The following is a 25,079-nucleotide window of genomic DNA, read 5'->3' on the forward strand; positions in this document are numbered from 1 at the left end:
AGTGCTCGCTACTTGAGTTTGCATCGGGTGCTCTGGTATGCATTGAGTATCGTGGGTATTTGAGTGACATGCTCGAGTCTCCGCCCCATATGCTTTACGAAAACTTTACGAGGATTGCCTGCCATGCACGAGCGATCCCCGCGTGTTTTTTTTTGGGTGTCTAATAACCGTGAAACATGCGGAGCAGGGACTCGAGCATGTCACTCGAGCACACGCTGTACATGGTGCATACCTGAGTACCCAATGCAAACTCAAGTAGCGAGCACTTGCGCTCAAGAATAATGACAACTTATTCAATATGATGACCTAATGTAAACAAATTCTGTGCCGTACCTCTGGGTTCAAAATGTTCACTATACACCTTAATAAAATCCTTGGGGGGGTCTAGTTTCCAAAATGGGGTCACTTGTGGGAGAGCTCCAATGTTTGGGCACACAGGGACTCTCCAAATGCAACATGATATCCGCTAACAAATTGTCGGCTCAAATTGTTAGCAGACACCATGTTGCGTTTGGAGAGCCCCTGTGTGTCCAAACTTTGGAGCTCCCCCACAAGTGACCCCATTTTGGAAACTAGACCCCCCAAGGCACCTATCTAGATGCATAGTGAGCACTTGGAACCCCCAGGTGCTTCACAAGTTGATTCGTAAAAATGAAAAAGTGAAAAAAAAAACACTTTTTCATTTTTATGAATCAATTTGTGAAGCACCTGGGGTCCTAAGTGCTCACTATGAATCTAGATAGGTGCCTTGGGGGGTCTAGTTTCCAAAATGGGGTCACTTGTGGGGGAGCTCCAATGTTTGGGCACACAGGGACTCTCCAAATGCAACATGATATCCGCTAACAAATTGTCGGCTCAAATTGTTAGCAGACACCATGTTTTCCTGAGAGTGGGGTGACATCGCCCCAATCTCCATCGGCTCTCCAATGTCAGTACAGACCCTCTCAAGACTCGGAGCTGACATGGCAGAGGATTTACTCTCATTAACCCTTGCATGCAGTCTCCTGTCCACCCGTATAGCTAATTGCATTGCCTCCTGTAAGTTTCCAGGTGAAGGATAAGCAATCAGCAGATCCTTAACCCTTTCACCTAGCCCCGCAAGAAACAAACTTTTCAAAGCTGAATCGTTCCACCCTACCTGTGCAGACCACCGACGGAAGTGAGTACAATAATTTTCCACATTACCTGATCCCTGCCTCAAACGTCTTAATTCAGACTCAGCAGATGAGACACGATCAGGATCATCATACAACAACCCCAAAGCAGCAAAAAAACTATCCACTGATCTAAAGCACGGATCATTGGTTGGAGAGAAAAGGCCCATCCCTGAGGTTCTTTGCGCAAAAGTGACATTATGAACCCTATGCGCTGTGATTCATCACCAGAGGATCCGGGTCTTAAACGAAAATACAATAAACAAGCATTTTTAAAGGAAAAAAAATCTTGTTGTTCACCAAAAAATAGATCAGGCAGACGTACCTTTGGCTCTACAAAATGTGCTCCAGAACAGCTACTCACGTGTTGTTGGAGCTTGGCCACCTCCAGAGAGAGTCCCTGCAAGCATTGAGCCAAATCATGAACCGAGACCATAATGGAAACTAGAGGTCTTTTCCTTAGAGAAATTTTTCAGGGCTGGACTTACTGTTATGATCTGCTACAAGCACTAAGGAAAGAAAGGAGATCTGTCCCTACAATAGAACTAAGCTGGATCCCTACGATGTAACGGGGAACCTGATCCTGCGATCAGACCCGCTAAAGTCCTCGGCTAGTCTGAATGAAGACCTATAGATGTGAGGGAGGGATCCCGACAAGAACTAGGGACTGGGAGAAAGGTGGACACCTCCTAGCAGAAATTGTATCAGAAATAAGACAAACAAACAACATAGAACATAGCGGTCCGAAGACCCAGCAAAACTGACTGAGAAAGGCAACAGAGCACCAAGCTAGCTCAAGAGTAGAAATTACAATGAAGTCCAGCAAGGCCAGGAGGGCGGAGCAGGATTAAATAGGCAAAAAAGGTCATGTGACCAGCAAACTATAAAAAAAACTAACAGGAGAGTTCTAACAGCAGGAGCGATCCCTCATGAATCCATGATGATATGGAGTTCGACAGTTATTATCATTAAGATATTCTACAATAGCATCTCTAAGAAATCCTTCAAACAATTTACCCACAACATGTGGGAAGATGGCGGTACTGTGAGAACATTATACAGTGTGGGGAAATAGAGGTATTATGAGAGCATTATATTGAGAGGCTTAATGACCGCAGTTGCTCCTGCAACCGGGCCCAGCCAACACCAACCCCTGCTGCAGCTGGATGTGTGTTCTCGGACTGACATTCAGCTGAAGTGCCACAATACACGCTGCCGACCAATCAGAGGCCAGCAGCTGACATCGGCATGTACGTCATTAGGGGTGCATGGAAGTAACATCATCCTCTCCTGTCGCTTCCAGCTGAAGTCAGCTGGCAGCTCCAGAAAAAGACACTGCGCAGCGAGGGAGCGGAGTGAAGGTGAGTATAATGTTTTGGTTTTTTAAATCAGCGAGTACACGGTGCCCTTGGCCATACTACTACATGGATGACTGTGGGCTGTGCATTATACTACATGTATGGGCTGTGCATTATACTACATGTATGGGTTGTGCATTATACCACATGTATGTGTGTCACCCTGACCTGGATGCCACAAGTGTAATTAAAGCTGTGTCTGAGAGCAAGGGGGAGGTTCTCTGGTCAGGGGAACATTAGCATGCAATGCCTCCTGTCTCAGGCCAGTAGGGGGAGGTGGCTGCCCCTATAAAAGCTGGTACTGAGGGCAGGGTGAGGGAGAACTGGACGACCGATCTGAGGATTCAGGTCCCAGAGCAGAGAGGGACAGTTGTGTTGCACCTAAGAGGAAGTGTGGCAGTAGGAGAGCCACAAGCCAGAGACAAGAGGCGAAGAGAGCCTGTCTTGGCAGAGAAAAGACTTAATTTTACCAGACTTTGGTGTCTAAGGCTGGAAGGATTCCACATCCCCCAGCAGAGAATCAGTCCGCAAGGGACTGTACATTCCTTGGCCTAAGAAGCCTGGTGGCCCTGTCACAACAGAAGGGACCAGTAAAGCTGTACAAGGCTCGGAGCAGAAAGGAACCCACGTCGCAGGCCATGCAGGCTAGAATACACGGAAAGCTCGGAAACGTGGGCTGTTACCCTATCAGGAGGAGATAGCCAGAAGGAGCGCAGAAAGCACGGTAGGCCTACACCCTCACCCTGACCAGGGCCAATTTCCCCGTTGCTCTCAGACATCCAGGTCCCCTCCTAGCCGGGACTGGTTGTGGGTCAGTTTACCTGTTTAGTAAAGACCCTGGACTGCAACCTGTTGTCTGTGTGTTCCTTGCTCCTCCAGCACTATCATCACTGGGACTCTCAATACCATCACTCCCACCATCCACTATACTGCCCTGGGGCCGCACTCTTCCCGTGGGGAGTCACACTACCCTAGCTGCACACCTCATCAGCCCCAGCGGTCTGCATGCAGCGGCGGTTCCTAATAACCGCAATCCACTGGTGGCGTAGTCGGACATAATTAATAACACATAACGGACTACCACTGGCCTGACCACCCTGAGCCACGGAACCGGGTTGCCACTACTACTCCCATCGTTCCCCCTATTGCCCGGATCCGAGTGCCCCACGGCCCAGGGGGCGAGTCATATGGACTATGGGCTGTGCATTATACTACATGTATGGGTTGTGCATTATACCACATGTATGGACTATGGGCTGTGCATTATACTACATGGATGACTGTGGGCTGTGCATTATACTACATGTGTGGACTATGGGCTGTGCATTACACTACATGTACGGACCATGGGCTGTGCATTATACTACATGTGTGGACTATGGGCTGTGCATTACACTACATGTACGGACCATGGGCTGTGCCTTACACTACATGTACGGACTATGGGCTGTGCATTATACTACATGGATGAGTATGGGCTGTGCATTATACTGTATGGAGGATTATGGGGAGTGCATTATGTGGCACCCCAGGGTTCTGGTTACCACAGTAATAGCAATATTACGTCTGTGAGCAGGTGGGAGGTCTCCTGGTCAGGAATCCTAAGCATGCCACACCTCCTGCCCAGTCCTGGGAGGGGAAGAACTTCCCCTATATAAACTGGGGCTGAGGTGGGGTTAGAAAAGAACACAGACAGAGACAGAGACACAGTCTGGTCTGGTGTGGATCAGTTACAGGGAAAATAAGAACAGGAGCTCTGTGGGAGCAGTGATAAAAGGAGTCCGGGACTGGAAGCTGTAGAGCTCGTCCGGACTGGAGAGATCTCACCGGACACGGAGTCCGAGGCTGTGGGGACTGTTCCATACCCAGCAGCAGAAACCGACCGGCAGGGGATTTCAGGTCCTCTGGCCAAGAAACCCGAAGGCACGGTCACACGCAAGGGACCAGCACCGCCGTCGTGGAGCGGAGGCTACCAGAAGGCCCCGAGTCACCGGCCATACGGGTGAGCACCACACGGTACACTCAGGGACGTGGGCTACTTTTATCCGCTTCTAGCAAGGTAGCCAAGAAGAGTACATTTAGTTGGGGAGGCCTACAACTCCGCCTGGCCAGGGGAGATCCTGTCTGCTCACGGACTGACCAGACCCCGACCGCTAGCCAGTACTCCCGGGAGGGTCTATCTTTGTCACCAGTAAAGACCCTGAACTACACCGCACCGTCTCTGAGTGGTTCCTGGTGCCTGCGTGCAATTCTACCATCCCCATCATCCACGTCCGCTGCCCTGAGGCCATACCCCTCCCGTTGAGGGTTATACTACCCACGCTGCACAACTGTACCACCGGCCTCAGCGGTCTGCCCTGCAGCGGCGGTTTCGTAACCGCATTCAACGGGTGGCGTAGTCGAACAATATCACATCTGCCACTAAAAACATCGCCACTTAGTTTGACACCCTGGGCACGGACCGGGTCACCGCCTCGAGGACTACCACCCCCCAACGGATCCGGCTCCGGGTATTCCCCCTGCGCAGCAGAAGCAGCACAGGCCCAGGGGGCGCGTCACATTATACTTCGGTTATGGGGCCCCATTACTTCTATGTTCGCCCCTGGTGAGTGTAATAGTTTATTTTTTTCTATACACTAAAGAACAGAGGCAGAATGGGGAACATAAACCAGGTTGGGGTCAAGGATAAGGGACATACATATACAGTGGGTACGGAAGTATTCAGACCCCTTTAAAATTTTCACTCTTTGTTTCATTGCAGCCATTTGGTAAATTCTAAAAAGTTGTTTTTTTTCTCATTAACCCCTTTACAACCAAAGGTGGTTTGCACGTTAATGACCAGGCCAATTTTTACAATTCTGACCACTGTCACTTTATAAGGTAATTACTCTGGAACGCTTCAACGGATCCCGCTGATTCTGAGATTGTTTTTCGTGACATGTTGTGCTTCATGATTATGGTAAAATTTCTTCGATATCACTTTTTCAATTTTCAAAATTTTAATTTTTATGCCCTTAAATCAGAGAGATATATCTCACAAAATAGTTAATAAATAACATTTCCCACATGTCTATTTTACATCAGCACAATTTTGGAACCAACATTTTTTTTTATTGGGGAGCTATGAGGGTTAAAAGTTGACCAGCGATTTCTCATTTTTCCAACAAAATTTACAAAACCATTTTTTTAGGGACCACATCACATTTGAAGTCAATTTGAGGGGTCTTTATGACAGAAAATATCCAAAAGTGACACCATTCTAAAAACTGCACCCCTCAAGGTGCTGAAAACCACATTCAAGAAGTTTATTAACCCTTCATGTGCTTCACAGGAATTTTTAGAATGTGGAAGAAAAAAATTAACATTTAACTTTTTTCACAAAAGTATTATTTAGACCCAATTTTTTTATTTTCGCATGGGTAACAGAAAAAAATAGACCCCAAAATTTATTGTGCAATTTCCCCTGAGCACACAGATACCCCATATGTGGGGAAAAAACACTGTTTTGGCTCATGGCAGGAAGGGAAGGAGCCATTTGACTTTTTGAATGTAAAATTTGCTTGAATAATTAGAGGAAGCCATGTTGCATTTGGGGAGCTCCTGAAGTGTCTAAACAGTGGAAACCCCCCATAAGTGACACCAGGGGGTATAGTGAACATTTTGAACCCAGAAGTACGACACAGAATTTGATAACATTAGGTCATCATATTGAATAAGTTGTCATTAGTCTTGAGCGCAAGTGATCGCTACTTGAGTTTGCATCGAGTCCCTGCCCCGCATGTTTCACGGTTATTAGACACCCAAAAAAAAACATGCGGGGATCGCTCATGCATGGCAGGCAATCCCTGCAATGTTTTTTTGGCATATAAAGCATATGGGCGGAGACTCGAGCATGTCACTCAAGCAACCGCGATACTCAGTGCATACCCGAGCACCCGATGCAAACTTAAGTAGCGAGCACTTGCGCTCAACACTGGTCGCCATATCGTCATTTTTTTTTTTTTTTACTTTTGAAAAAAATCCCAACCTTAACCCCAACCCTAATACAACCCCAACCCTAACCCTAGAGTTTATTTTTTACACTGTTTCTCGTGTGGTATAAGTGATTAGACAACTTTATTCTTTGGGTCGGTGCGATTACAGCGATACCAGAATCATATCGGGTTTTTATGATTGACAGCTGTCACACACTAAAAGACACATATTTTGCAAAATCTAGTTTTTGCATCGCCATATTTTGAGAGCTATAATTTTTCCATATTGTGGCCGACAGAGTCATTTGACAACTTGTTTTTTTGCGGGATGAGTTGATGTTTTTATTGGTACCATTTTCAGGCATGTGACATTTTTTGATTGCTTTCTATTCCGATTTTTGGGAGGCAGAATAAACAAAAAACAACAATTCAGGAATTGTTCTTTTCTTTCATTTTTTTATGCCGTTCCGCATGTGGTAAAATTGATAAGGCAGCTTTATTCTTCGGGTCTGTACGTTTACAGCGGTACCACATTTATATAGTTTTTCTATGTTTTGGCGCTTTTACACAATAAAAGCTATTTTATAGAAAAATATTTTTTTTGCATCGCTTTATTCTGAGAGCTAAAACTTTTATTTTTTGGCTGATGGAGCTGTATGGCGGCTTGTTTTTTGTGGGACAAGATGAAGTTTTCAGCGGTACCATTTTTATTTATATTCGTCTTTTTGATTGCGTTATTCAATTTTTTGCTTTTGCGGTATGATGATAAAGCATTGTTTTTTGCTTCGTTTTTTATTTATTTTTTCTACCATTTTCACTAAAGGGGTTAACTAGTCTGACAGTTTTATAGGTCAGGTCGTTCCGGACGCGGCAATACCAAATATGTGAACTTTTATTGTTTTGTTTTTTCATAATATTTATTGATGGGTACATTATATTTTTATTTTTGGTGGATTATTTTTTAGATTTTTTAAAATATTTTTACAAATTATTATTTTTTTTTTTCCATTTTTTAACACTTTTTTTTACTTTTATACTTTTTCCCACTATGGCACTTTCACTTTTTTTACTCTGATCGCCTATATAGCAGAGGGATGGAGCACCATCCCTGTGCTATACAGGCTGTCAGCGCTGCAGATGCAGAAGATACTTTGGTCGTGCACTGCACATGACCAAAGTATCCTCCTGCTGTCTGGTGACCCAGATGTTGTTATGACGACATCGGGTCATCATGACAACATCCGGGAAGCCGCGGCAGACAGCGTTGGACGCCGGCAGGAGAGGCGAGTATCGGCGATCACCTCCCCTTGCCACCGCAATGCTGCGTTCGACTTCAATCGCAGCATTGCGGGACCACTCCTAGCACATAGCACTGGGTGTCAGCTGTGACAATCAGCCGACACCCAGGCTGTGTGGGCGAAATCAACACGGCATACTAATATGTACCTGGCTCTTAAAGCCCAGGGTGCAGGTGCGTATTAGTACGCCCTGGGCTTTTAAAGGGGTTAAAGTACACTCTGCACCCCATGTTGACAGAAAAAAACAGAAATGTATACATTTTTGCAAATTTATTAAAAAAGAAAAACTGAAATATTACATGGTCATAAGTATTCAGACCCTTTGCTCAGTATTGAGTAGAAGCATCCTTTTGAGCTAATACAGCCATGAGTCTTCTTGGGAATAATGCAACAAGTTTTTCACACCTGGATTTGAGGATCCTCTGCCATTCTTACTTGCAGATCCTCTCCAGTTCTGTCAGGTTGGATGGTGAATGTTGGTGGACAGCCATTTTCAGGTCTCTCCAGAGACGCTCAATTGGGTTTAGGTCAGGGCTGTGGCTGGGCCAGTCAAGAATGGTCACAGAGTTGTTCTGAAGCCACTCCTTTGTTATTTTAGCTGTGTGCTTAGGGTCATTGTCTTGTTGGAAGGTGAACCTTCGGCCAAGTCTGAGGTCCAGAGCACTCTGGAAGAGGTTTTCATCCAGGATATCTCTGTACTTGGCCGCATTCAAGTTTCCTTCAATTGCAAGCAGTCCTGTTCCTGCAGCTGAAAAACACCCCCATAGCATGATGCTGCCACCACCATGTTTCACTGTTGGGATTGTATTGGGCAGGTGATGAGCAGTGCCGGGTTTTCTCCACACATACCGCTTAGAATTATCAACAAAAAGTTCTATCTTCATCTCATCAGACCAGAGAATCTTATTTCTCATAGTCTGGGAGTCCTTCGTGTGTTTTTGTTCAAACTCTATGCGGGCTTTCATATGTCTTGCACTGAGGAGAGGCTTCCGTCGGGCCACTCTGCCATAAAGGCCCGACTGGCGAAGCGCTGCAGTGATAGTTGACTTTGTGGAACTTTCTCCCATCTCCCTACTGCATCTCTGGAACTCAGCCACAGTGATCTTGGGGTTCTTCTTTACCTCTCTCAGCAAAGCTCTTCTCCCACGATTGCTCAGTTTGGCTGGATGGCCAGGTCTAGGAAAACTTCTGGTGGTCCCAAACTTCTTCCATTTAAGGATGATGGAGGCCACTCTCCTCTTAGGGACCTTGAGTAATGCAGAAATTCTTTTGTAACCTTGGCCTGTATACCAGGGTCTGAATACTTATGCCCGTGTGATATTTCAGTTTTTCTTTTTTAATAAATTTGTAAAAATTTCTACATTTCTGTTTTTTTTCTGTCAATATGGGGTGCAGAGTGTACTTTAATGAGAAAAAAAATGAACTTTTTAGAATTTACCAAATGGCTGCAATGAAACAGAGTGAAAAATTTAAAGGGGTCTGAATACTTTCCATACCCACTGTATGTATCAGGATAGGGGGTGGTCAAAATCTCGCAACGAGTCCCATCAGACCCTATTTATGCATCTGATTATACTGTGTGGGGGGATGGCGGTACTATGGGAACATTACACTACGTGGGGCCAAGAAAGGGGCCCTGTACTATGAGAACAATACGTTTCCTCCCTTCCTGCCTCCATAGTTGGGTCGTATGTATCTATTACAGGAAACAGAACAAAAACCTTATGATTCTTATAAAGGGGCAACACAAGACCCCAAAAGAGTCTCTGTGCTGAAGGGGTTAATGCCCCCTGCGCCCAGTAATGGGGGTCTCCACATACCTCCACCTGCAGAGCCGCCACCACATATATGGCTGCTCTGTGCACACAGGACCTGTGATGAGGTCACAGGAGGGGAGGAGTCAGGGGTCACATGATCAGGGGCCTCAGTGGATGCAGGACTCTGCTGTGCTGGTTGTCATGGTGCTGGATGAGCTGAAGTTTATGTGTGGGGTCAGGAGGGGTTTACAGTGTGGATGTAGCAGAGCCGCGTGTGTATGAGGTGTACGGAGCAGAGCCGCGTGTGTACAAGGCGTATGGAGCGGAGCCGTGTGTGTACGAGGTGTACGGAGCAGAGCCGCGTGTGTACGAGGTGTACGGAGCAGAGCCGCGCGTGTACGAAGTGTACGGAGCGGAGCCGCGTGTGTACGAGGTGTATGGAGCTGAGTCGCGTGTGTACGAGGTGTACGGAGCAGAGCCATGTGTGTATGGAGTGGAGCCGCGCGTGTACGAGGCTTTCGAAGCAGAGCCGCGTGTGTACGAGGCGTAAGGAAGCGGAGCCATGTGTACGAGGTGAGCGGAGCCGTGTGTACGAGGCGTACGGAGCGGAGCCGCACGTGTACGAGGTGTGCGGAGCGGAGCCGCGTGTGTGTGAGGTGTACGGAGCAGAGCCATGAGTGTACGAGGTGTGCGGAGCGGAGCCGCGCGTGTACGAGGTGTGCGGAGCGGAGCCGCGCGTGTACGAGGTGTACGGAGCGGAGCCGCGTGTGTATGAGGCGTACAGAGCAGAGCCGCGTGTGTACGAGGTGTACGGAGCGGAGCCGCGTGTGTATGAGGTGTACAGAGCGGAGCCGCGTGTGTACGAGGTGTGCGGAGCGGAGCCGTGTGTGTATGAGGTGTACAGAGCAGAGGTTTTATTTGATAATCTTGTTCTGCCATTTGGATTCTCCAATGCACCAACAGGATTTCACAACTATCTGAATGATATTTCTCTGATTACTTTGGGAGATTTCTTGTGATTTATCTTGATGATATAGAATTTTTCTCCTGATTTGGATTCTCACCAGGAACATGTCCGTGTTGTATTAGAAAGGTTGAGGGAGAATTCTTTCTTTGTTACAATTGAGAAATGTTTTTTTTCTGTTCAGGAAATTTCATTCCTGAGTATCATTTTATCAGCTGATGGGTTTACGATGGATCCTGGGAAGGTGAAAGCCATAATAGATTGGGTCCAACCTAGTGACCTGAAAGTGTTGCAACATTTTGTAGTATTCGCCAACTATTATAGGAAATTCTTTTGTTTTTTTTTCTCAGATTACTGACCTCACATGTAAGAGGGCAGATCTCAAGGTTTGGCCACCGGATGCTATGAGGGCTTTTGAAAAATTGAAGGAGTGTTTGTCTGCTCCTGTTCTAATCCAACCCCATCTCCAAAAACCATTCATTGTGGAGGTGGATGTTTCGGAGGTCGGGGTAGGGGCCGTTTTATGTCAATGTTCCAAGACTCTGACCAATTTGCAGCCATGTGGTTTTTTATCAAGAAAATTTTCATCTGCTGAAAGAAATTCTGCTGTTGGAAATTGTGAGTTACTCACTGTTAAATTAGCCTTTAAGGTTTGAAGACATTTTCTGCAGGGAGAAGTTCATCAAATCACTGTGGTCACAGGCCAGAAGAATTTAGCGTATATTGAATCAGCTAAATCGCTAACTCCTAAACAGGCCAGAAGGTCCTTATTTTTCTCTAGATTCAATTTCTCTATCACTTTCAGGCCGGGGTCCAAGCAGTTTTAGTTCTGTTTCTCCTCTAAAACCTCCATTCTCCCTGAGGGCATTGTGGTTTCTGTGATATCCTTGGAGGTTGAAGCGGAGATCCGTAAAGTCCAATCGTTTGCTCCTTTCACCACGCCTAGGTCCAAATTATTTGTAGTTGGGTACCTAAGATTGTGTCTGTTGCAGGAGTTTCATGATTTAATCATGAGTGGTCATCCGCGGTTCACAGCTATGCAGAAAGTTATTACTAGGCAAGTAGTAAGAGCACCCACCTCTCGTCAACAAGCCCACTTCCGGTTTTTGACAGGTGCCCTGCCCCTTTTTGGCACATGTCCCGCCTCCACTTCCGGTCTAAACCCCTCCCCTCTCCATTCTCCACCGACTCTCCGCCCCTATGTGTGTCAATATCTGTTACGTCAGTTCCGTCCCCACCCCCGGAAGCAAACCCTTACCGCCCCTATGTGTGTCAATATCTGTTACGTCAGTTCCGTCCCCGCCCCGGAAGCAGCCCATGTTCAGCCTCTGTTACGTCCCCCATGACCGCCCACATGCCCTTCACCCAAGGTTGTAGGTTAATGTGTGAGCGCCGTATGTAAGAAAAACATGTCAAGACATGTTTTTGTGAGAAAAAGCAGCCCCAGGATCCCTAGGGTTAGCATTCTGTAGTGTTCATAATAATGACGTAATAAAATTGTTTAAAAAAATATACATTTATTGTATATTCACTTAGAGGTATACACAAATCAAGAAATGGAAAAAGGTGTAAATAGATTTCAAAATACAACATTATACAAGCAAATCTATAGGTTACAATACATTTCAATGCTAATATTTAAAAAGTTAACCATGCGCTCGTCGACAGCGTCTCTGTAAGGTTGTAGGATAATGTGTAAACTTGGCACATTATCCATTAACAGCGTCTCGATTCTCTGTAAGGTAATAGATTAATGTGTAAGCGCCTTATGTAAGACAAAAACATGTCAATACATGTTTTGTTTTTGTGAGAAAAGGCAGTCCCAGGGTTAATGTTAACAGGCACAGCAAAATAGATTGAATGATTTATTGAACAAGAAATACTAAGATATAAACATTTATAGTACACATTACAAAAAGGAAATATTGTTATGAAACCACATTAGTTCTATAGCAGAAATAGAGCAAGATCATGTTTCGCAGGGCGGTTTGCAAACCTGATTATAATCGCATAATAGCTTACATAAAATCGTGATAGAGTTAGAAAGATTTTGTACAAATGCATCTACTAGACGATCATTATGTTTTAGATCATTTGTAAAGTTTTTCATTAATCGCTTCAATGTTATTCCCGCAGCGACGTGATACAACACGTAAATACAAAACTATCTGCAAAAACTCGACATAGAGTCTTGCAGCTGGCGGTTCTGATATCAATACGTCGTGGTGTTTCTTCTTAAAAATTGTATAATCGTATTCGGAAATACGGCGGCGTCAGGTTGTAACCCATAACTGTCAAAAAATAAGGATTTGTTCCTGCATAGAATAATGAGTAGCCAATGCGTACCGGGCTCTTCCGAAGAATCTGTGTTGACGATATAGGCTCTAGGTCTATACCTGATAACGTGGCGTGGTAAGAGGTCGCAGGGAAATACGCCGCCAAACATACTCCGAGTAACGGGATTTCGGCTCAAAATGTATCACAGTTGCATAGTATTCATTATAGACGAAGTCCACTGTGGAGTCACAAAAGTTTAATTAAAGTCGTATAGGACTTCTCGACATTGGTTAATCTCCAGTACAGCCGTGTTGACAGCATAAACGATCATATTCGCCGTGTGTGGTGTGGCATCCGCAAAATGAATTTCGGCCCGTAGGTTACCCGTTTTAATGAGCGAAAAGTCAGCTCTCGGTTCCTGATCCGGTGACAAATCGAATGCGAAGAAAGTGTAGCCGCTCATAAAATCATCACGGTCTATGCTTAATCCTGCGTCGGCTTTTTGTTTTCCGGAGATATGAACGAGAGCCATATATTCCCTCACAGCATGTTCAGCGTCAAAATTAGGGTGAAACGGCTTGGCGGGGATCTGCTGTCCATCCAAATACAGAGCAGCGTGGTTGATCCTATAATGGTGAAAGCAAAGTGGGTTTTTCTGGTAACTGCCACTGAAGGCCTCGTTGTCCACAAAGCAAAGAATCACCGTTGGCCCAGAAAAAGATTTTCATGATTACTATTTCTCGTTCCTCCAGGGATGCTATAGACTTTCAAACAGGCTCTGTCTAGAGCGTATTTAGCGGGGCTTGATAGAAGAGCTTGGCTGTGACCGATCCTGACGGCTGGAGAGACTTGTACTCTCTTTACGTAGAGGGCTGCGTTCACGATCTGAACCTTAAACTGTTCCTGTTCGGGAGTCATAAGGCAAAACGAGTCCTTATTTCTTGATAACTTGATCTTAAGATCTAGACCGTTCAAAATGAGTTTTGGTTGATTAAAAATGTCCCCGAAGATCGGGCCCACAAGTTCCACAGGCCTTGAGAGACGGGTTGCGTGGGCTCTGCGTGCGAACCCATGATTTTGATTTTCGCCGTCGAGTACGGTGGTCTGGTGATGGCCTGCAGTGTCTTTATAGAATAGCCCCGCTGTAAATTGTGATCTCAACGCTTGCGTACTGTAGTTTAAAAGCGTTTCAATGTAGGCCCGGTAACTATAAAGGTTATCAGATTGTGAAATCAAACGGTCCCCCAGAGTAATGTCCACCTGATTGAAAAGTGTGGCTATGGGGTAATTAATAAGTCCCACACGCGTGCCGGCAGCGAGAACCGTACCGTCCTGTTTCAGGATGCGGCACTGGACGTTCAAGAGTGTATTATTTAAATCGTAATAATATTCTCTGCTTCCCGATACGAAAAATTCCAGGGGTGCGTTATCGGCTAGAGCGGCGATGGGTTGCACCTCGACAAAAAACGATTTTTCGACGCTAGTCTGCGTGGGAGGCACGGTAAAGATATCCAGTTCGCTTTTAGCGCACTCTATCGACGCATCGTGAATAAATGCCATGACCTGTTATTAGAAGATGTCACTCATGAGGCGTCTTGCTTACTTCTGACGCGAACTCGATCTACGTTGAGCGGTGTTATTCATGAGGCGCGGCGGGAATCGCGGTGAGCGGTGTCTTTTCGCTCGTGGTAAAGAGTTTTTTTCTCTTTTTCTTTTATGTGATTTTGTGGTTACGTAGATTAGTCCGTCGCTCTCTTGATTATTTTTAGAGGTGCGATTCAATCTGTCCACGGCGGCCGTAGACATACTCGTGATAGCGTCTTTAGCAATGTTTCTTACGGCTGTTTTTACATGCGGTTTGACTAGTTCTAGGCCTTTTCTGAAAAGCGGTACTGCTCTTCTAAAAAGACTTCTAAACAGACCACCGAGACCGGCACCGTACATGTATTCATCACCGCGGAACCCCTCTAAGCCATGCCCTACTTGAGCTACATAGTACTGGGCGTACAAGGCGGGATAACCATAAACTCTTTGAGACATAATTTTTACCATGGCGTAGTCTTGCGAGGCCTAAAATGTAATTGCACTATACACTTTCCGTATCTGAATTTAACCGGCGTACCCTGGTCCGACAAGACAGTAACAGTTACGGAGTCAAAGTGTTGTTTGCACAGCGGTATGTAATCTGGCAGCGAGTACCGCACTGTGACAATATCGTTATCATCGTCGCTAACTTCTACGGTCCGTAACAGTTGAACGTAGCTGTCGCCCACAAGCTGATGTTGAATTATATCAGTGTATACAAAAAGCGAATAAAAACCCGCCTTTGAATCGGGGTAAAAGCGGCGATTTCACGGCATTAAAGCTGCGGGTGAATCATCGACGGTCTGTAGTCCGAAAATAAATTTTAGCTTAGTACCCAGAGCAAACTGTATAGTAGGATTACCTCTCGACGTATATCATCATAACGTATCCTATAGGCAGGCGTGGATAAATTCAGCGATTCTATTCGTGCATTGACTGTACCGACCAGCTTTTGAATGTTCGGGTAAAATCCTGATTTTACATGATAAACCTCTAATGGCTCGTTGTGTTTAGCAGCGTAGAAGTTCCCTTCAAAAGCGTCGAACGTGTTCCACGTATGGGGGTACTGTATTTCCGTTAACGCCACTTCATAAGCTCCTGAAAGATGAACGGCCTTTGCTAGCTTGGTGGTGTAACTCAAAATAGTATTTTCGGGGTAGATTTTGGATGATGAATTGCTAGGTAGTGTAACGTAAAACGAATAGTCTTCCATGCTTTATACGGTCGTTAATTGATTTTCTTCTATCCAACTATTGAATTTGATCGGGATATCCGAGCCACTTCACAAAATAATGACTTGCACCGCGAGTCCTGCGTTTTTTCAACACTTTTTCAACTTTGTAGATCCTATTAGCGTCTTGCGGCACCTTTTGTAGTTCGTCTTCATAAAAAGACCCTTCTACGTTTTCACCGCTCAAATCGTTTAATGCGTAGAGAGGTTTTCTGAATCGTGTATTTACAGACCAGAAAACGAAAATTTCACGCATGTAGGTTTGCTCGTAGCCTTTTGAAAAGATATGCTTATGCCGTACAATCGGGACGTTATCCCCCGATTTTAATAGAGGTTTAAATCTTTTCGCTGTAGAGACGTCTTGATAAGCGCTGCGCCATACGGTCATGGAGTTAGCTTTCGTGACAGAGGCAGGACTGCATCTTATAGTGCGATGATAAGCGTTATTGTAAGAGTGCACTAAATCAGGTAATACGTCTATATATCTCAATGTGTTATGAGCCGTTAAATAGCGCCACATACGAGCTTTCAACATGCGATTAAATCTTTCCACGACCGCAGCTTTCACTGTATTATTCGTAAAGAACTGATGTACGTTATACTTTTTACAAAGCGTAGCAATGGGCTTATTCATAAATTCCCGCGATCCGTTTGTAGTTTTTGCAGGATACGTCGTTCGCTTTTAAAAATCATCTCAAAAGCTTTTGCAAGCTCCTTGCCGGTCTTGGTCCACAGGCCGATTACCCAGACGTATTTGGATAGAACATCTATGACCGTTAAAATATATTTTAAACCGTCGTTATTGTTAGCGTAGTCATTCATGCAGACGAGATCCGCCTGCCAGAGACTATCCACATCGCTAACTATGATCCGATTTCTGATAAACCGTCTTCTTACAGATTTGTGTAGAGAATACACTTCTTGATCGCTAAGCCACTCTGTGACAGTCTTTCTACGCACGCCATATTTCTTAACGGCATTATGGAGCCGCTGTATCCCTCCGTAGGAACCGGGACTCTTTGCTGTATAATGATGCTTGTGTAACAGAGTTTCGACGTTAGGCATTTTGAAAACAAAATGGTGTCAGATTTAGATTCAATCCTTAATTAATTAACTATTATAGTTATACATGGTAAAACTGGTATGGATTGATTTTCCCATCCTAGGGAACATTTTTAGTATGACGCAGCAAAAAAACTATTCCCAGGCTATGAAGTAACATTAACTAGCCATATCAATCAATACAATAATGTTAATGATTATTGTTTTTTTTTTCCCAACCTAGGGAACATTTTTTTAGTATACCGCAGCAAAAAAACTGCTCACGTGACATAGTCAACCGTGTATATACAGTACAGACCAAAAGTTTGGACACACCTTCTCATTTAAAGATTTTTCTGTATTTTCTTGACTATGAAAATTGTACATTCACACTGAAGGCATCAAAACTATGAATTAACACATGTGGAATTATATACTTAACAAAAAGTGTGAAACAACTGAAAATATGTCTTATATTCTAGGTTCTTCAAAGCAGCCACCTTTTGCTTTGATGACTGCTTTGCACACTCTTGGCATTCTCTTGATGCGCTTCAAGAGGTAGTCACCAGAAATGGTCTTCCAACAATCTTGAAGGAGTCCCCAGAGATGCTTAGCACTTGTTGGCCCTTTTGCCTTCACTCTGCGGTCCAGCTCACCCCAAACCATCTCGATTGGATTCAGGTCTGGTGACTTTGGATGCCAGGTCATCTGATGTAGCACCCCATCACTCTCCTTCTTGGTCAAATAGCCCTTACACAGCCTGGAGGTGTGTTTGGGGTCATTGTCCTGTTGAAAAATAAATGATGGTCCAACTAAAGAAAACCGGATGGAATAGCATGCCGCTCCAAGATTCTGTGGTAGCCATGCTGGTTCAGTATGCCTTCAATTTTGAATAAATCACCAACAGTGTCACCAGCAAAGCACCCCCACACCATCACACCTCCTCCTCCATGCTTCACGGTGGGAACCAGGCATGTAGAGTCCATCCGTTCACCTTTTCTGTGTCGCACAAAGACACGGTGGTTGGAACTAAAGATCTCAAATTTGGACTCATCAGACCAAAGCACAGATTTCCACTGGTCTAATGTCCATTCCTTGTGTTCTTTAGCCCAAACAAGTCTCTTCTGCTTGTTGCCTGTCCTTAGCAGTGGTTTCCTAGCAGCTATTTTAGCATGAAGGCCTGCTGCACAAAGTCTCCTCTTAACAATTGTTGAAGAGATGTGTCTGCTGCTAGAACTCTGTGTGGCATTGACCTGGTCTCTAATCTGAGCTGCTGTTAACCTGCGATTTCTGAGGCTGGTTACTCGAATAAACTTATCCTCAGAAGCAGAGGTGACTCTTGGTCTTCCTTTCCTCGGGTGGTCCTCATGTGAGCCAGTTTCTTTGTAGCGCTTGATGGTTTTTGCAACTGCACTTGGGGACACTTTCAAAGTTTTCCCAATTTTTCAGACTGACTGACCTTCATTTCTTAAAGTAATGATGGCCACTCATTTTTCTTTACTTAGCTGCTTTTTTCTTGCCATAATACAAATTCTAACAGTCTATTCAGTAGGACTATCAGCTGTGTATCCACCAGACTTCTGCCCAACACAACTGATGGTCCCAACCCCATTTATAAGGCAAGAAATCCCACTTATTAAACCTGACAGGGCACACCTGTGAAGTGAAAACCATTTCCAGTGACTACTGTCACACTGACTCTGCGTACAGGAGGTCAGGGGCCTAAGCTGACCCTAAGCTGGGGCCCTGACTAATCCCTCTACCTGGAGGTACTGTTAAAGGTACAGAGGTCCAGGCCGCCAGCGTAACCCCTACCTCCTGAGGATCCCTGCACCTCAGTAATCTAGTCCTGAGAAGGACCCCGATCACAACAATAGGGGACAGGAAATAATATGCCAACACTCAGTACTTAGACGAACGAGACAGTACAAGGGTCAAACCAAAAAACCACCTTGCATACAAAAACTACACCACAACTACAGAGGGAACACCAATGGGAAAGGAGATAAATGATAAAGCGAGGAAGGGAAAAAACACATCAAATACACTTAGCTCAGAACTCCAAAATACCACGATCCGCTCTGTTAGTCTGTATGAAATGCTTTCACCGACACTTCCCTAACAGACCGGCAGGCATATGAAGGAGTCCCACTACTGCAGCATTGATTGCAGCTGGGCGAGGCTGAACCTCGTCTAGCACAGAGAGAGAGAGAGTTAACTCCCTCACTGCCGAAAAAACACAAAACACCAAAAACTCAGCTGTGAGAAGTCAGGCTGTGTAATCGTGCCAAGAGTGTGCAAAGCAGTCATCAAAGCAAAAGGTGGTACTTTGAAGAGCCTAGAATATAAGACATATTTTCAGTTGTTTCACACTTTTTTGTTAAATATATAATTCCACATGTGTTAATTCATAGTTTTGATGCCTTCAGTGTGAATGTACAATTTTCATAGTCAAGAAAATACAGAAAAATCTGTAAATGAGAAAGTGTGTCCAAAATTTTGGTCTGTACTGTATATCAGTGCAAATTGTTCATTCAGATTATCAGAACACTCAGTCTGAAGAGGTGACAAGATATTGAATACCGTCAATGTAAGTAATTATCTTTTAGCATATCATGGGGCTGTATAATGTTTATTTAATACTGAATGCCTGATTGTCACCATTATTATGTCTTGTATATTAATTTTTAATTGTAATTGTTGTAAGTATTTTATAGTTTATGCGCTTATTTTGTCGCTATATATTGTATGACGTTATGCGTTTGTTACAGATGAACTGTAATTTTAACGATCACGGCGCCTGCGAAGAGCACCTCACGGACAGCCAACTAAGTAGAGTTTTAGAGAGAATGTGTGAAAATGAAGTTATAGGATGGGGGATACCTACCACGCTTTTATTTTATTTTAAAAGCTAGATTCCTAGACGCCGATATGGAAGAGGAATGCCACGCAGCGACACAGTGTCTGATGGCTGAAGCGCAAGGTGAAATGGTCTCTGGGGGCCATCATGTTAATTTCGAACTAGTGGAAGATCCGCAATACCCAGACTCACAGGAACTACTGACCGAATCGCAGCAATTGGACGCTGAAGTAATGGCCGAGTGGTCCCAGGATAACTCCAGGACCTTGGATATACACAGCATACCTATGTATGGTAAGTCCGGTAACAGTTTTGTTGTAATTCGACGTCTATTTATTTCAGAGAGTTTCATAGATTGTACAGTCTCTGACGATGACCGTCCGTTCGCCACCACCAGCGACGATGAAGCTTGTACGCAACAAAATGTATATTCAGTCACAGGCCGGGATATCTGGAGCCCTACGTACCCGTCAACATCTACGGAAGTTATTGTCAACTACAAATGTCGCCGTGCTCTACAATAGAACGGACAGCTGTGTGGTAAGTCACCGGTTATTTATTTCAGAGACCATCATCGATTTAACCGGATCAGACGATGAAACAGAAGACAAAGAAAATGCTTCACTACTCGGTACCGGTACAAGAACCAAAGAAAATTATACACACCCGTCAACGTCTTATTCATCCCCCACCCAACCGCTCTGGAGACCTATCAACCTGACGTGTAAGTTTTTTAAACCGTACTAATCCGTTACGACAATGTTTACTCTCATTTTCCTATTTTGCTAAGATGCGCCATAGATTAATTACGAGCTCTCCATTTTCTTACGCAGACGCACCTAGAAAGACAGCTGGTAGACAAGCCTTCAGAACTATTTTTGAGAAAAAAGAATTTGAATGCAGGTCACCGCTGGAACATCTGTGGAAGCAACCCACTCAACTTAAAGAAGTAAACCCTCCGCATCCCTCAGAGAAAAAAGCCACAAGTAACTCATTTCATCCAAGCCCTAAAACCAGATCTGTCAACAAAAGCGGCAATCTAAATGCAGGAACCTCGACATCCCATGATTCTGAAACAATCTCTGCAGGACCCTCAGGTAGGTCAATGAGTATTGAACCAAATGTATTAAGGGTTTGTGACACTATAGCTACACCACAGAAGCCTAAAGTTCAGAAACGACCGCGTGACACCACAATACGGCCAATAAAACCTAAAAAATAGAAAACTCGAGACAGTATATCATCGTACAAATAATGGCCCCTAGATGTAAAAAGAGTATTTAACAACCTATACAGTCATACCATGACTAGTGTTGAGCATTCCGATACTGAAATATCGGGTATCGGCCGATATTCGCGGTATCGGAATTCCGATACTTAATTCCGATACTTTTACAATATCGAATACCGGAATCGGAAGTTCCCATAATGCCAGCGCTCTGCAGTGTCTCTGAAGGATGACAAGTTGGATAGCAGCACTCAGCTGCGATCCAGCCTGTCATCAGAATGCCATCCCAGCGTGAGAGAATTCTCCTGATTGTTTAAAAGCCGGCGGGCGGTAAAAAGCTGCCGCCGCTAGAATGATGGGGCCGTAAAGCAGCCCCGTCATTGCATAAGCGGGTTCGCCGGAGTTCAGGCAGCGCTGCTCTGGTTAGCTGCTTTACGGCCCTGCTGTATCGTGAGAAATTCCCACGGTAGAGCAGTGCCGTAAAGGAGGTCTCCGGAGCTGCGCTGCCTGAATGCACTCCGGTGACCTCAGTCAGTGGCTCCCGCTGCCGGGAGCGGACGTGTTCCCGGCAGTGTGAGCTTACAGCAGCCATGCACAGCTGTTACCATCTCCAGATGTGACAGCTGTGCATGGGAGATCAGCGCAGGAACGTGGACAGGTAACTATTTTTTTTTAGTAAACTAAGAATTAAATAAAATGGTGTGTTTTATTTCAAATAAATTATTTTTTTCTGGGTGTAGTGTGTGTTTTTTCTTTTTAACACTTTGTAGGTTAGTAATGGGGGTGTCTTATAGAAGCCCATCATTACTAACCTGGGCTTCATGGCAGCTGGCGCTGACATGAACCCCACCACTATTACCCCCTGCCACCGCACCAGGGCAGCGTGGAAGAGCGAGGCTAAGTGCCAGAAATGGCGCATCCTATGGATGCGCCATTTCTGGGGCGGCTGACGGCTGGTGTTTCTAGCCTGGGAGGGGGCCAATATTCATGGCACCCTTCCTGGGCTATTAATATCAGCCCCCAGCTGTCTGCCTAGCCTTTGCTAGCTATTAAAATAGGGGGTACCCCACGTCATTTTATTGGGGGGGTCCCCCATTTTAATAGCTAGTAAAGGCTAGGTATTCAGCTGGGGGCTGATATTAGTAGTCTGGAAAGCTCCGTGGGTATTACCCCCTTCCCAGGCTTCAAACATCAGCCCCAGCCGTCTGCTTAACCTCCGCTAGAGACTAAAATTATGGGGGATCCCACGCCAATTTTTTTTTTAAATAAATCCTTTATTTTAACACTAAATGACATTTGAGGAGTTAATAAAGATGCAGTCCCTAAATTATTATTTATTTTTTAATTAATTTTTCCCAAAAATTTTGACGTGGGCTTTGCCATATTTTTGTATGCCAGCCAGGAGCAGCATCCAGCTTCTATGAACGCGCCATTTTCCGGGGTGGCTGCGGACTGCAATTTGCAGCGGGGGGGGGGGGGGGCAGAAAGCTTGGGCCTCCCTGCGCTGCAGATTCCATCCCCCAGCTGCCTAGTTGTACCTGGCTGGACACAAAAATAGGGAGAAGCCCCACGTATTTTTTTTTTTAATTATTTCATGAAATTCATGAAATAATAAAGAAAAAAAGGGCTTCCCTATATTGTTGTGTCCGGCCAGGTACAAATAGGCAGCTGGTGGTTGGGGGCAGCCCGTTCCTGCCTGCTGTACCTGGCTGGACACAAATATAGTGCGAAGCCCCACGTCAATTTTTTTTTAATTATTTCAGGAAATTCATGAAATAATTAAAAAAAAATTGATGTGGGGCTTCGCACTATATTTGGGTCCAGCCAGGTACAGCAGGCAGGAACGGGCTGCCCCCAACCACCAGCTGCCTATTTGTACCTGGTTGGACACAACAATATAGGGAAGCCCTTTTTTTCTTAATTATTTCATGAATTTCATGAAATAATTAAAAAAAAAAAATACGTGGAGCTTCGCCCTATTTTTGTGTCCAGCCAGGTACAACTAGGCAGCTGGGGGCTGGAATCTGCAGCGCAGGGAGACCCAAGCTTTCTGGGCCCCACCCGCTGCAAATTGCAGTCCGCAGCCGCCCCGGAAAATGGCGCGCTCATAGAAGCGCCATCTTCTGGCGCTGTACCCAACTCATCCAGGGCCCTGGTGCGGTGGCTCACTGGGTAATACAGGGGTTAAAGCCAGCTTGGCATAATCAGCTGGCCCTAAGCCCGAAATTCATGGGGTCACGCCAATATTAGACATGACCACCATGAATTTCTAGTAAAGTATTTAAAATAAACACAACACCCAGAATAAAGTCCTTTAATTGAAATAAAGACACAATTCTTTATTGTTCTAAATTAAACCATACTTACCATCACGCCCATTCCAGCTGAAGCCAACGATCTCCTGCAATAAAAGAAAAATAATAAACCAACCTCATCCTTACCTTCCCATGGATCCCACGACAGCTTCAGCTCTGCTACATCGAGATGACAGGCTGGACAGCAGCAGAACGCTGCCATCCACCCTGTCATCCCGCAGACACTGAGAAGCGCAGGCTTGCTTGCGCTCCTCAGTATCTCTCTGTGACGGCATCCAGATGAGCCGAGGTCATGTCCAATGAACTCCGCTCACCTCATGCACGTCACTGACAGCTTTGGAAAATTCTCCTGCACTCAGCGCTTCAGCGTGAGAATTCTCCCACGCTGTCAGTGACGTGCATGAGGTGAGCTGAGTTCATTGGACATGACCTCACCTCATGCACGTCACTGACAGCGTGGGAAAATTCTCACGCTGAAGCGCTGAGTGCAGGACATGACCTCGGCTCATCTGGATGCCGTCACAGAGAGACACTGAGGAGCGCAAGCATGCCTGCGCTTCTCAGTGTCCGCGGGATGACAGGCTGGATGGCAGCGTTCTGCTGCGGTCCAGCCTGTCATCTCGATGTAGCAGAGCTGGAGCCGTCGTGGGAACCATGGAAAGGTAAGGATGAGGTTGGTTTATTATTTTTCTTTTATTGCAGGAGATCGTTGGCTTCAGCTGGAATGGGCGTGACGGTAAGTATGGTTTAATTTAGAACAATAAAGAATTGTGTCTTTATTTCAATTAAAGGACTTTATTCTGGGTGTTTGTGTTTTTTTGTAACTTTGACTATGGGGTTAGTAATGGGGGTGTCTTATAGACGCCTCTCCATTACTAACCTGGGCTTGATGTCAGCTGGCATTATAAGCTGACATCAACCCCAGCCCTATTACCCCACTGCCACCGCTACAGGGCAGTGGGAAGAGCGAGGCTAAGTGCCAGAATTGGCGCATCCTATGGATGCGCCATTTCTAGGGCGGCTGACGGCTGGTGTTTCTAGCCTGGGAGGGGGCCAATATTCATGGCTCCCTTCCTGGGCTATTAATATCAGCCCCCAGCTGTCTGCCTAGCCTTTGCTAGCTATTAAATTAGGGGGGATCCCACGTCATTTTTTTTGGGGGGTCCCCCATTTTAATAGCTAGTAAAGGCTATGTATTCAGCTGGGGGCTGATATTAGTAGCCTGGGAAGCTCCGTGGGTATTACCCCCATCCCAGGCTTCAAACATCTGCCCCAGCTGTCTGCTTAACCTCCGCTAGAGACTAAAATTAAGGGGAACCCCACGCCAATTTTTTTTTAAATAAATCCTTTATTTTAACACTAAATGACAAGTACAGTAATCAACACTGTCACTGTACTTCATATATATGTGACTGACATGTTTCTATCTATCTAATCTATGTGTGATTCTCTATTCCTTCTATTCTAAATTGTCGGGTACCGCTGCTGAATTGCCGGTCGACTTTTTTAAAGAGACGGTGCATGAAAACACTATTATTTTTTTTAATAAATCCTTTACACTAAATGACAAGTACAGTAATCAACACTGTCACTGTACTTCATATATATGTGACTGACATGTTTCTATCTATCTAATCTATGTGTGAAGCTCTATTCTTTCTGTTGTAAATTGTCGGGTACCGGTGTATGCTGCTGATGAATTGCCGGCTTTTCGCATAATACATTCTACATTATTCTTAGTTGTTTTACTTCATGTAGAATTAACCTACAAGGAAAGAAAGGGTTTATTTTCATTCCGATATTAGTGTCCCATTGACTTGCATTGGTTTCTGGTATCGGAATCGGCGATATCCGATACTTTTTGAGTATCGGTCCGATCCAATCCGATACGATATTTCCTGATATCGGAAGGTATCGCTCAACACTAACCATGACGCTTATCAACGCACACAATCATTTAGCTTACCTGTTGGATCGTTGTACAGAACTGTCCGCACAGCGTCCGGATAGAGCCAGCATTTCAGAAATAATGGCTTTA

The 25,079-nt window shown here is 45.0% G+C and overlaps 1 protein-coding gene and 1 pseudogene across 2 annotated transcripts in view; one reads left to right on the forward strand and one right to left on the reverse strand.

Annotated features, from left to right (window-relative positions):
* LOC141182657 (uncharacterized) overlaps positions 1 to 25,079 on the forward strand; it is a 1,085,038-nt pseudogene that overhangs the window by 603,897 nt on the left and 456,062 nt on the right.
* The window catches only part of LOC141182646 (uncharacterized), a 359,124-nt gene that overhangs the window by 13,375 nt on the left and 320,670 nt on the right, over positions 1 to 25,079 (reverse strand). The window contains exon 1 of one of the 2 annotated variants that reach the window (XM_073660808.1): positions 9,605 to 9,665. The exons of the other annotated variant lie outside the window; for it this stretch is intronic. The gene's annotated coding sequence lies outside the window, so the exon portion shown is untranslated. Of the gene's footprint in view, positions 1 to 9,604; positions 9,666 to 25,079 lie in introns of those variants that run through there. 2 annotated transcript variants of the gene reach the window in all.

Source organism: Phyllobates terribilis, unplaced genomic scaffold (genome assembly GCF_046119375.1).
Source record: "Phyllobates terribilis strain yellow unplaced genomic scaffold, ASM4611937v1 Scaffold_35__1_contigs__length_13245226, whole genome shotgun sequence".
In the NCBI taxonomy this organism is placed as follows: Eukaryota; Metazoa; Chordata; class Amphibia; order Anura; family Dendrobatidae; genus Phyllobates; species Phyllobates terribilis.